This window comes from Petromyzon marinus, chromosome 27 (assembly GCF_048934315.1).
Source record: "Petromyzon marinus isolate PM22_M1 ecotype Great Lakes invasive population chromosome 27, UKy_Petmar_22M1.pri1.0, whole genome shotgun sequence".
Taxonomy (NCBI): domain Eukaryota; kingdom Metazoa; phylum Chordata; class Hyperoartia; order Petromyzontiformes; family Petromyzontidae; genus Petromyzon; species Petromyzon marinus.
The window spans coordinates 11,798,421-11,809,641 of record NC_133693.1 but is presented as its reverse complement, the minus strand read 5'-3'; the positions used below and the strand labels follow the sequence as shown (position 1 = coordinate 11,809,641).

At 46.3% G+C, this 11,221-nt stretch overlaps 1 long non-coding RNA gene across 1 annotated transcript; it reads left to right on the top strand.

Annotated features, from left to right (window-relative positions):
- Positions 1-1,710: 1,710 nt before the first annotated feature.
- On the top strand, positions 1,711-11,158 carry LOC142929220 (uncharacterized). The gene is made up of 3 exons (XR_012945436.1): positions 1,711-2,415; positions 10,091-10,224; positions 10,398-11,158. It is a non-coding gene; the product is annotated as an uncharacterized LOC142929220 (long non-coding RNA).
- The last annotated feature ends 63 nt before the right edge of the window (positions 11,159-11,221 follow it).

Genomic DNA, 11,221 nt, shown 5'->3' with positions numbered 1-11,221 from the left:
CCCGGCATGCATCCATGATGTTGTGTGGATGCGCCGATGCCGGAACAGCGTGTTGGTAATTACAAGCCCATGGGCTGCACAAAAATCTAGCAGCCTCCTACCGTTGTTATTGAGCTGATCTGGCCCATGCCCTCCAATCACTCCAGACCAGGTGCCAGTATCATGACCAACTCGGGCATTGAAGTCACCCAACATGATGACTCTATCCCGAGGGGCCACTTTAGCCAGCACCTGTGACAGGAGGTCATAGAAGGCATCTGACTCATCGGCTTTGCCTGCATCCCTCCACGGATGTTCATCTTCGGTGGGGGCATAAGTAACCACGACCACCATTCCTCGCCTCCGGTTGATGGGAAGGCGAGCCCAAAGTAGCCTGGGGCTTACAGCTTCCCACACCTCACCGCCACGCTCCCACGCCCCCTTCATTCTTTTGTTCAAAAGAAGACCCACACCCTGTTGTTTGGCAGTCTGCTGCCCCGAGTAGAGGACTGTCCACCCCTCATGGTGGCAGGAGCCAGAGCCGGTCCACCGGACCTCCTGAATGCCGCATAGATCCAGGCGGTACCGGTCCAGCTCCCGACAGAGGAGTGGCAGCCTCTCCTCTGCAGTGAGCGTTCGAACATTCCACGTGGCCAACCGTAGTGGCTTTTCGTTGTTTCTGGAGTAGCCCCGAGGGTAGGTATTCAATCTCCTGGCTCCGCCAATTGGGGTTTGGCCAGGAGACGTCATAGACGCCTGGCCCCCCGGGGCCTCCGGCACAAGCTTAGTTGTTACATATTTCAGTTTAATTCGTAGTTTCGTGGTAATTAATTGAAGGTGGAGGGGTTACCAGCCCCTCGCACCCGTCCAGAGCCCCCGTTTAGCCCCTGTGGTGGACACATATGCCATGAGGGGAGGAGCCAATCAAAATTGGATCTCCCCCCACAGCGCTGTCCACGACAGAGTTGCCCGTCCGGCACCGCGAGGAGGTAGGGGGTTGTTTTGCCGGACTACAGATATACAGACACATACAGACACACACACAGACACACACACACAGACACACACACACAGACACACACACACAGACACACACGTGCTTGGTAGTGGATGTGTGGGTGGCGGTGTCTATTTTTATGGAGCATCTCCTTCCAAAGGGAAAGTTTCCAGCGACGCTTCTCCTCTCTCCTCTCCCCGCGTCCACCGCGAGCGCGCCGCGCAGACCGACCCAGCCAGACGTCTCGGAATTAGCGCCGGGTGGAGCCGCGGCCCCCCCGTCTTGTGAAGGGGGTGGGGGGCCCCCCTATTGGGAAAGGGGGGGGGGGCGGTTGAGGGGCCTTTGGCGGACGGGAAACAAAACAAATCGTGGCACGTTCCTGGGAGATTTAACGACGACGATGAGGGCGACTTTTAGGACGCTGCATCCCCAGTCGTGAATGGTAACAACTTCACACACGCACGTACAACGAGACGATCAGGGAATTCCGGTAGCCGCGCTAATGAATTAAAATGAAGTGGGAGAAGCATTATTTTTTTATTTTAAAAAAGGAACGAATCAGAACAAGTGGAAATAAAAGCAAATAAGTTCGATGCTTGTCTACTTCGCTCCTCCGTGTGATGCTATTTTGACAAGATCTGAGCAATGTTCAGACATCATTAATGTGGTGGATTGTAGCTAGCAGCTTAATGGCAAACGTCCAAAGCCTACAGTCAGTGCAGATAAATATGTGGGAGGAAGGTGGGGGTGGAAAGTTGCAATAACAAAAGTGTTCTTTGAGTTACCAGACTATAAGACAGGAAACCAAATGTCAAAATTTAACTTTACACTTTAGGGATTGCTACTTATATGACTGCTATATTGTAAGCAATACTGCGGCAACATGATATTCATACTCGCTTTTATATAAGCCTGTCGTGCAAGACAGTGCACCGACGCGCCTAAAACGATTCTTAAATGTGTGATTAAAGTCGAAACGCTTTGACAACAAGGGGTTGATTGTTCGAGGAACGGCGTTGTTGCACAAAGAGTTAGTAACTCACGGGGCGAGCAGAAGGTCGTGGAATGGAGTTGGAGGAAATTTACCACCGGGGTGAAGCCGCGAGCTTTTTGTGACTAATTTCACCACGCGCAGTCACGACTCTTGGCCACCAAATATTTTTTGCGAGAGAAACATCAAAAAATAAAAGTTAGTTTTTGACATTTACAGCACGAGCGAGGACGTTGGAATTCACGCGCCGAGTTGGTTTCCAGCACAACGTCGTAATATTCAACGTCACTTATCCACCGCGACCGTTTAACCGCTCACATACCCAGTGCGCTATCTGTGAACGGTGTCACAGTCATTTTCTGTCGATGTTCACATATCCGACCTCGTCACATGTCCATCTATGCCTCTGGTCCCCAGAACAGTGGCGAGATGTTAATTACCTCACCTGGTAAGTAGGAGGACGTGGGTTCGATCCCAACCCTGACGCCCGTATATTTGGAGTTTGCATGTTCTCCCCGTGGTCGCGTGAATTTTTCTCCGGGTCCTCCGGTCTATCCCTCTACATTGATAAACATTAGTTTAGAGAATTTGGCTGCTATAAATGTCCACGTAATAAACCACTTTGTTGGGTTATCATTTGTGGCCAGGTCGCTTCTGAAAAATAACCAAAAGCTCAGTGGGCTTTGCATGCTAAAATAAAAAGTTTAGCTTGATAGATATGATACTGGACTGTTCTCTCCTCTGTGGATTTGATCGCACAATATCAATACAACAGCCCATCAAATTCCACTCTCCACAGTCTCAATATTTATAGTCTTAGCTCTTTCGGTAAAGTCACGTTGAAGGGAAACAATAAAATAATAAAATATATATAAAACAATAAAAAACTCTCACGACGTTTCGACCATTTGTGTTATGGTCGAAACGTCGTGAGAGTTTTTTTTATTGTTTTATACATATTTTATTATTTTATTGTTTCCCTTCAACGTGACTTTAGCTAAGAATATGAATTATTGCAGTCACGAAAGCTTTAAATCAAAATTTAGTCTCAATATTTATTATGTAATATTTGCTTTCATAAAGAAAATTGCGCTTGAAAGTTTGAACGTGACCTATCCTTTGTTCCAGCCTATAATCTTATTTTAGAAACACGCGTAGAGTATTTGGTGCTAAAAAAAATCCACGTGATAAGCCATTTCGTTGAGCTATCGTTTGTGGCCAGATCGCTTCTGAAAAAGAGCTATCCAGCTCAGTAGAACTTAACCTGGTAAAATAAAAAAATAGATTATTTTAGTTTAATTTAACGATGTGAGAATTAACAGATTAAACATAAATATAGAAAACGATTTTCACCAATCCTCAGTTCAGGGGAAACCACTCTGTAGGTATGTAAAATTTATTTCGCACCGTACGTAGCCAACCGTGCTAATCAGAGGTGCGGGCAGGGAAGGATGGACAACAATCTATGATGCACAACGGAGACACGTTTACTGTTGGCGAAAAGTACGTGACAGGTGTGGGATGCGTGCTTTACCAAACCAAAGTTGTGCACCTTAACGCTTAGGCTTTTGTGACCAATATTATCCATAATAGAGGGTAATATCGGGTGAACATAAATGTGTCGTTAAACCCGCCACCACCTGACGACACAGCCAATGAGTAAGGTTTGTCATGTAAACGGAACATGCCAATTCGTTACTCGTACAGCACACCGTTTTGTTGAAGTATAAACTACTAACGAATTAGCTCGTTTTGTTTACGTGACACACCTTACCAATAGGCCGTGTCGGGTGGTGGCGGGTTTAACAAAACATATATTTACGCGATCTAACCCAACAACAAGAAGAAACCCTCTATTATGAAGTCGTGCATCATTAGAAGCAAGGTCGCCCGGGGGGGGGGGGGGGGGTTAGACGGGTGGAGGGGGGGGGGACAAAGGAGGCAACTTTACCCTGGACACCACACAGCAGAAGAGGGCCCAGAACGGGGCCTGGCTTTGGGTCGCTCGCTGAACAAAGGGGCCCTCGCATAGCAATTCTGCCCCGGGGTGGGGGGGGGGCTCCAGCCTCAGGCCTTCTGCTCCTGTGGTCTCCAGGAAAGCTCTCTCTGTAGCCCTGGTTGGAAGGGGACACAGGTGCAGCACAATTGCTGTTAAAAAATATAACGCAAACACACACACAACGGACTGTAGGTTCAGGAAAGGAGCTGGAGCTGTGTTGGTGAGCACATTCAGGATTATGCTTCTGTGGAGAAAGCGTCATGAATTGCACCGTTAGGTAGCTTTTGGTATTGAGTCTGCACAATCTGAAAGAAGGCACAACGGCAAGCAGAGAACGAGGAGAATTCAAACACACCGGCCTTCATGAGGGGGTACAGACGGACGGATTAGTTGTAGCCACTCGCATTTGTCGAGCCATGCTGGCTGATCTATTTCAGCGATCTCATGCGAGTGAGTTTGCACCACTTACGGCTGGAACGATTAGTCAATTAATTGATGGTCATTGATGAAATATACAGAATATACACGGAAAAGCACGCAGGGAATCACGGAGAGACGCAGGTTTGGAATGTTTTTTCGTGCGGCAAGGTGACATTGGCAACGTTACGCGTGGATACTGAGGTCATTCGACATTTCAGTAGCCTCTGTGGAGGCTAGGTGGATGTCTGTGATATTATCCGCGAATCAGCGGCACGGGCAGTGTGGGATTACATTGGGACAGAAAAAGAAGAACACATGGACTGGAAAACATGCACAGGTTCATGCCACCATCCTAACTATTCAGAAAAGTAAAAGGGCTTGGTCAGGAGACGTTGCAAGATGGTGGACGAAGGTCAAAAAATGATAAGAGAGTGGCAGCCAAGGTGAGAACACCAAGGAGATGGAGCGATGAAATCAGAGTGCAGGTTCTGGATGGATTGTTGCATCACAAGAGGGGGTAGTGTGGAACATTAGGAATGGACCACTCTTTTAATTATTTCCTCGTGCAGCAAGGGCGTAAAGTGTGGTTTTGTGAAAGTCCTTATGTGTTGTGCAGTACGTCGATGCACCTGTGTACACCAGCATGCGATAACAGAGTTAGGCCTGTAGGGGGCTGGCAGCGTTATTTATTAACCGCACTTGGACACCAATGACATGGTTAATGGCGACTCGGTTGAAGATTGCTGTGTGTGACACACGTGCTGTTGCATTTTACAGATTGACCACAATAAATGTGTTTGCCCTCGATTTGGAGAACCTGCTCACGTCCTTCATTTCGAGTGTGCAACAGGAGCCTTTGAACTTCTTCATCAAGCAGTGGATTCATCATGTCTGATGATGATGACTATTGTTAGCCAGTCTTAGCTATTTTCAACATTTGCAAAAACAAACATTGTGGGTTTTGGGGAGAGAGCAAAATGTTCTGCTAACTTTAAAAAAAGTACACTGCAAGATTAATGTTTCAACCTGTGAGCCATTCCACTGTCCGAGATGGATGGGACCCACATTTTCACTGTGGACCACAGCCAATCCAGAGACATTGGTCAGAGTGCAGAACTTCTGAACGAAACTAAAACAAAACTAAGCTATGTTTTATTTCACCAGGTAATGCCCAATGAGCTATATATAGCTGTTTTTTAGAAGCGACCTGGCCACCATTGATAGCTGAACAAAGTGGCTTATCACGTGGACATTTATAGCAGCCAAATAACTCAAAACATTCTACCTGTGTCAGTGGCGGCGCTGCTGTCGTGCGAACCGAATTGCCAGAGCACGAGGGGACTGCGGTCGCAGCCTGAATCTTACAGAATCAGAATCGTATTTATCCTGGATAAATCCGATGAGCTATGAAGCTCTTTTTCACAGATGCCCAGTAAGCGGCGGGGGGGGGTCGTCATCACGTGTGAAAACCACAGCAAGAAAACATTGCTGTGGTTTTCACACCTGATGATGATTGCTTGTGTTGCAGTCGAAACGTCGTGAGAATCGTATTGTTTTATATTTTTATTATTTTATTGTTTCCCTTCTAAGTGACTTTACCGAAAGAACCAATAATATAATTCTGCTTGTGAGCGCCAATTGTCGCACCGATGAGATGGCTGTTGCTCAATGAAGTAACATGTGACGATAAAAAATTTTCTCCACATTTCTTGCCTTCTGAGTTGTGCACAATAAAGGGTTATATATTTTTTTTTAGGATAGACGCGTGAATATTAATTTGTCGGTAAACCCGCCACCACCCGACACAGCTAATTAGTAAGGTTTGTCGCGTAAACAAAACGTACCAATTAGTTACTACCTCAGCACCACCGGTGTGTTGGAGAGTAAACCCACAGCATTTACAATCCGAATACGACGTTTCGCTGGTGATTACAACCAGCTTTATTGCATAAAGAGCTGGTTGTAAATGTTTTAAGTTTACTCTTGAACACACTGGTTGTGCTGATCTAGTAACGAATTGGCACGTTTTAGTTTACGTGTCAAACCTTACAAATTGGTTGTGTCGGGTGGTTGCGGGTTTAACGAAATATTTATATCTAAGCGATCTCATAAAAAAAACGTTATTATTGATAATATTGATCGTGAAAGCCTACTACTACTACGTGTTATTATAAGCTGTACAACGATTTGTTTTTGCAAGTCACAGTGAATAGCGCTGTAAAGAGACACACACACTCACTCATCCGTGACACCCTGACCCTGGCGAGGACAACTCAACTTACCACGGTGGCGAGATGTTAGCTCCCTCGCCTGGTATACAGGAGGTCGTGGGTTCGATTACGACCCTGACGCCTGCTGTATGTTTGGAGTTTGCGTGTCTCTCTCTCTCTCTCCCCGTGGGTCGCGTGGATTCTTCTCTGGTTCCTCCGGGATTTCCCTCCACATTTAGCAACGCGCGTTTAGAGTATTCGGCTGCGCTAAATGTCCACGTGATAAGCCACTTCGTTGAGCTATCACGTTGTGACAGCCAGCTCGCTTCTGACAAAGGGCTATATAACGCCAGTGGGCCTTACCTTGTAAAATTAAAATAGTTAATAGTCAGATAATTATTTAATAAATACTCCCACCCATTCTTGAGAATACCAGCCGGTGGATTAATCTGCTTTCCGTACGGTAGAAATCATATAACGTGAATAACGGTGAACAGGATTAATGTTCTTATTAGGATGGGTTATTGCCATCGTTTCCAATGAATTGGCAAAGCAGATAGTTTGTTTCCGGCGACAACGTGATTTATACTCAGAGTCAAGTAAGAAGTCTTGCGCCCACATGTTCTGGTGAGGAACAGCTCTCCTCAGCTGTTTGCTCGTGCGCACTCTCGAACAAAGCGTGCACAGCGGCTGGAGGGGCAACAACGCCACGCTGAGCTCACCGCCGTGTGCCTGGGACACGTTGCTGGGTCCATACTTCGTTGGCAGTGGTGCACCAGAAACCAATACTGCACTCAACACATTAACCATTGACACTGTGGTCTTCAAGGTTAAAGCAATATTTAGTAATAGTAGTAGCCGACGGTTTGGGACATGGGCTTTCTTCGGAGCTCTTTCATTTATGTATTATGAAAGGCAATTTTCCTGAATCGTCGCCTGCTGATGATAAGTTTTTTTTTTAGCTCAAAGCCCACCACCGTGTTATTGTGCGAATGTGTTGTGTTTGTTGTCGTTCGTGTCCGGACAGCGAGATCTCACCAAGAGTTGTGTCTGAGAGAATGGAGCTGGGGAGTTGGAGATGCGTCATCGCGACACTTTGTTGGGAAGCGCGCTGGGCACAATGACAAAAGCTGGAAATGAGCAATGGCTGGCTTAGTCATCGGAGTCGGCTATGGTCTATGCCCAAAAACAGTCGCTGCTGCTACTATCTAAACAAAACTCATTTTTATTTACCAGGTAAGGCAAGCTGAGCTATATAGTTGTTTTTTTCTTCCAGAAGTGACCTGGCCACAAATGATTGCTCAACGAAGTGGCATGTTTCTAAATATGGAGGGGAAAACCAGAGGACCCGAAGAAGAGAGACACGCAAACTTCAAATATACAGGCGTCATCAGGGTCAGGATCGAACTCATGACCTCCTGTATACCTGGCGAGGTAGTTATCCTTATTCAGCAGTGTAGTATATGAAGACATACTATAAACAGCATTGTTTTGACTTATTGTGAATTATCTCAAGATGTGCCTGTAGGTTATGGGTAGCTCTATGCAACTCAGAATCAGAATATATATTTGTACTGGGGGAATCCGATGAGCTTTAAAGCTCTTTTTCACAGATGTCCAGTCAAGGCGGGTCAGAACGTTACAATAACACACAATACAAAACACGATAGGAGTGCAAAGTATAGGGAAGGTAAGAAAATCACCAAAATATATATACAAATGAAACTAATCTATTTTATTTCGCCAGGTAAAGCCCACTGATCGAATAGCTCTTTTTCAGAAGCGACCTGGCCACAAATGATTGCTCAACGAAGTGGCTTATCATGTGGAAATTTATAGCAGCCAAATATTCTAAACGATTGTTTAGAGCAGGGGTGGGGAACGTCCGGCCCGCGGGCCGTGTAAGGCCCGCGGGCCGGACGCTTGGTCTCTGGCCCTGCCAAGGCAACCGCAGGCGGGACTCGAAATTCAATAAATCTAGGAGCAAAGCTGGCAAAGCAGTTGCGAGTACCAACATCATCAATACCAGCTAACGTCACACGCCTCACCAAAGAGAAGTAGTTCCAGCCATCGCATTAGGGGTGAGTTAATTCAATGGTTTGACAAAATATAACAGGCTCATTTTTAAGTTGATCATTTTGTATGACCCGCGAATGATGTTCTAAATATCCAAATGGCCCTTGGCAGAAAATGGTTCCCCACCCTTGGTTTAGAGTATTCCCAAGAGCGGGTGGGAGTATTTATTTATTATCTATTAACAAACTATTTTTATTTGTATTTTATTTTATAGTTATTTTACTAAAATAACTATAAAATAACTATTTATATTTTACTAGGTAAGGCCCACTGAGTTACATAAACGCCACAACCCGCCTGGCGTGGATCACTGCTGTGGAGGAGGCCGTGATGGCGTGGAGGAGGCTGTGATACACTCAATCATCTTACACTGACTCACTCACTCATCTTACACTGACTCACTCACACATCATACACTGACTCACTCATCATACGCTGACTCACTCACACAGCATACACTCACACAACCACTGATCCATTCACTCATCATACACTGATTCACTCATCATACACTCACTCATCATACGCTGGCTCACTCACACATCATACACTCACTCACACTACCACTGACTCACTTACACGTCATACACTGACTCACACATCATACGCTGACTCACACATCATACACTCATTCACATTATCACTGACTCACTCATACGTCATACACTGACTCACTCATCATACGCTGACTCACACATCATACACTCACTCACACTACCACTGACTCACTCACACATCATACACTGGGAGTGTCAAGATGCCAGCTATGGCTGCAAGTTTGGTCGTACATGTTATGTCTATCGTTTATTGTTCAATTTGAATCACAGTTCCTAAGATTACTGTTGTTACATTGTTTTTATAGCTTCATTTTGGTGATTTCAAAAACATATGGTTAAGCCATGTTTCTTGCGGAAGTGCGGAGTTGGCCTGATAACTTGAATCTAAATTGTCTTATGGTTGTTATTGTTTGACTTGCATGACACTGGGATTTTTGCACACAGCGTTGTAATACGGTTTTTTTTCTGGAAGATTTGCTGGTTTATCCAGGATATTTCTGTTGCGCGTCGTCGCTTTAAGATGTTCTCTGTTTATATTTTGTTTGTTGCGGTTGCACCCGACTCAAGAGCTATACCTAATAAATGAAACTTGAAACATAGCTCTTTTTTTTAGAAGCGACCGGGCCACAAATGATAGGTCAACAAAGTGGCTTGTCACCTGAAACAATCTACAACGATATAAACATATGACAATGCGACTATAAACTTTACTTGTGCGAAGATGATGACGCACACATGAACACGCTCGGGGGGGGGGGGGACTCTCTTGTTGCTGTTGTTTGTTTTTAATTGTTAGTTGTTGCTTGGAAAGAGGCAGTACATTTTGAGAGAAATGCTCATCTCGTAAGGCGCGTGGCGCAGGGAGGCGAATATGTATCACGTGGGGTTACGTTCGCACGGTGGACCTACTCAGCGGAGCAGCATGGTGCTACGGAGCGGCATGGTGCTACGGAGCGAAGGAGTGGTTCTTCTCTCCCTTGGCGCTCAAAGTGCAGGTGGCAAGTTTTGAAAATATTCCAGAGCCACGTAAACCATCCCCCCCCCCCATTGGATTGCTTAATTTCGATTGTTATTTTTTCGTTCACCCTAATTGTTTAATTGGCCGCAATGAGAGGCGATGGTAATAATAAGCTCGTGTTTGTTTGTGGACGCGGAACTACACTATCAGCGGAATACAATCTCGCGGGAGGACTCAGCGCCAGGATTCTGACCGAGTCTGTGCTCTCGCTCCGTGGAACCGTGAGCTCTCCCTCCTTCATCACCCCTCCTCCCCGCCAAACACCCCCCCCCCCACTACCCCGTCCATGGTCAGAAATAAAATAACAAAAAACATGACCACAGTGAGCGCAATAATAATTGTAATTTATTATTCCGTGGATCCTTACGTCGTAATTAGCAGCGTCAATTACGACAGACCATGGGAAAACCAGGCAGCGGTGCAATTGAAGGCGAGCCCTGCTTCGGACTTGCATGCTCCCGATGAGCGATGTTTACACGATGCACGCTGGGGGCGAGAGAGCGAGGAGCACAGGGCGCGTGTGTCCGCTACTGTGGGAATGCAACGTGGCGAGATTCCCAACCCGAGCAGTGTAAATATAGCACGGGCGCGGAGCAATCGTCTCGAGCAATAATAACGCACAGCCCACGGCTGAGCTTATTGATTTGAACACGACAACTAACGCAGCGACAGCAGCACCGGCGTGACCAAGCATTGTGTTTGAGCGTGAGAGAAAAGGTGTGGTGGTAGAGGAGGACGCATCCGTCTCCGTCATCTCTCTGACGACTCGCGCTAGAGCCGAGCTACAGGCTCAATGTGTGAACGTGCGTTGAACTTCTTTCGAACGGCACGTAGCCAACCGTGCTCATCGGAGGTGCGGGTGGGAGAAGGACAACAATCTAAAGACACACGGGAAAATGCGTATTGATCTAGCGGTGGCCCAGGAGCGGTACAGATAGCACTGATGTTAGCCCTGAGCAGGAATCAAACCGTGG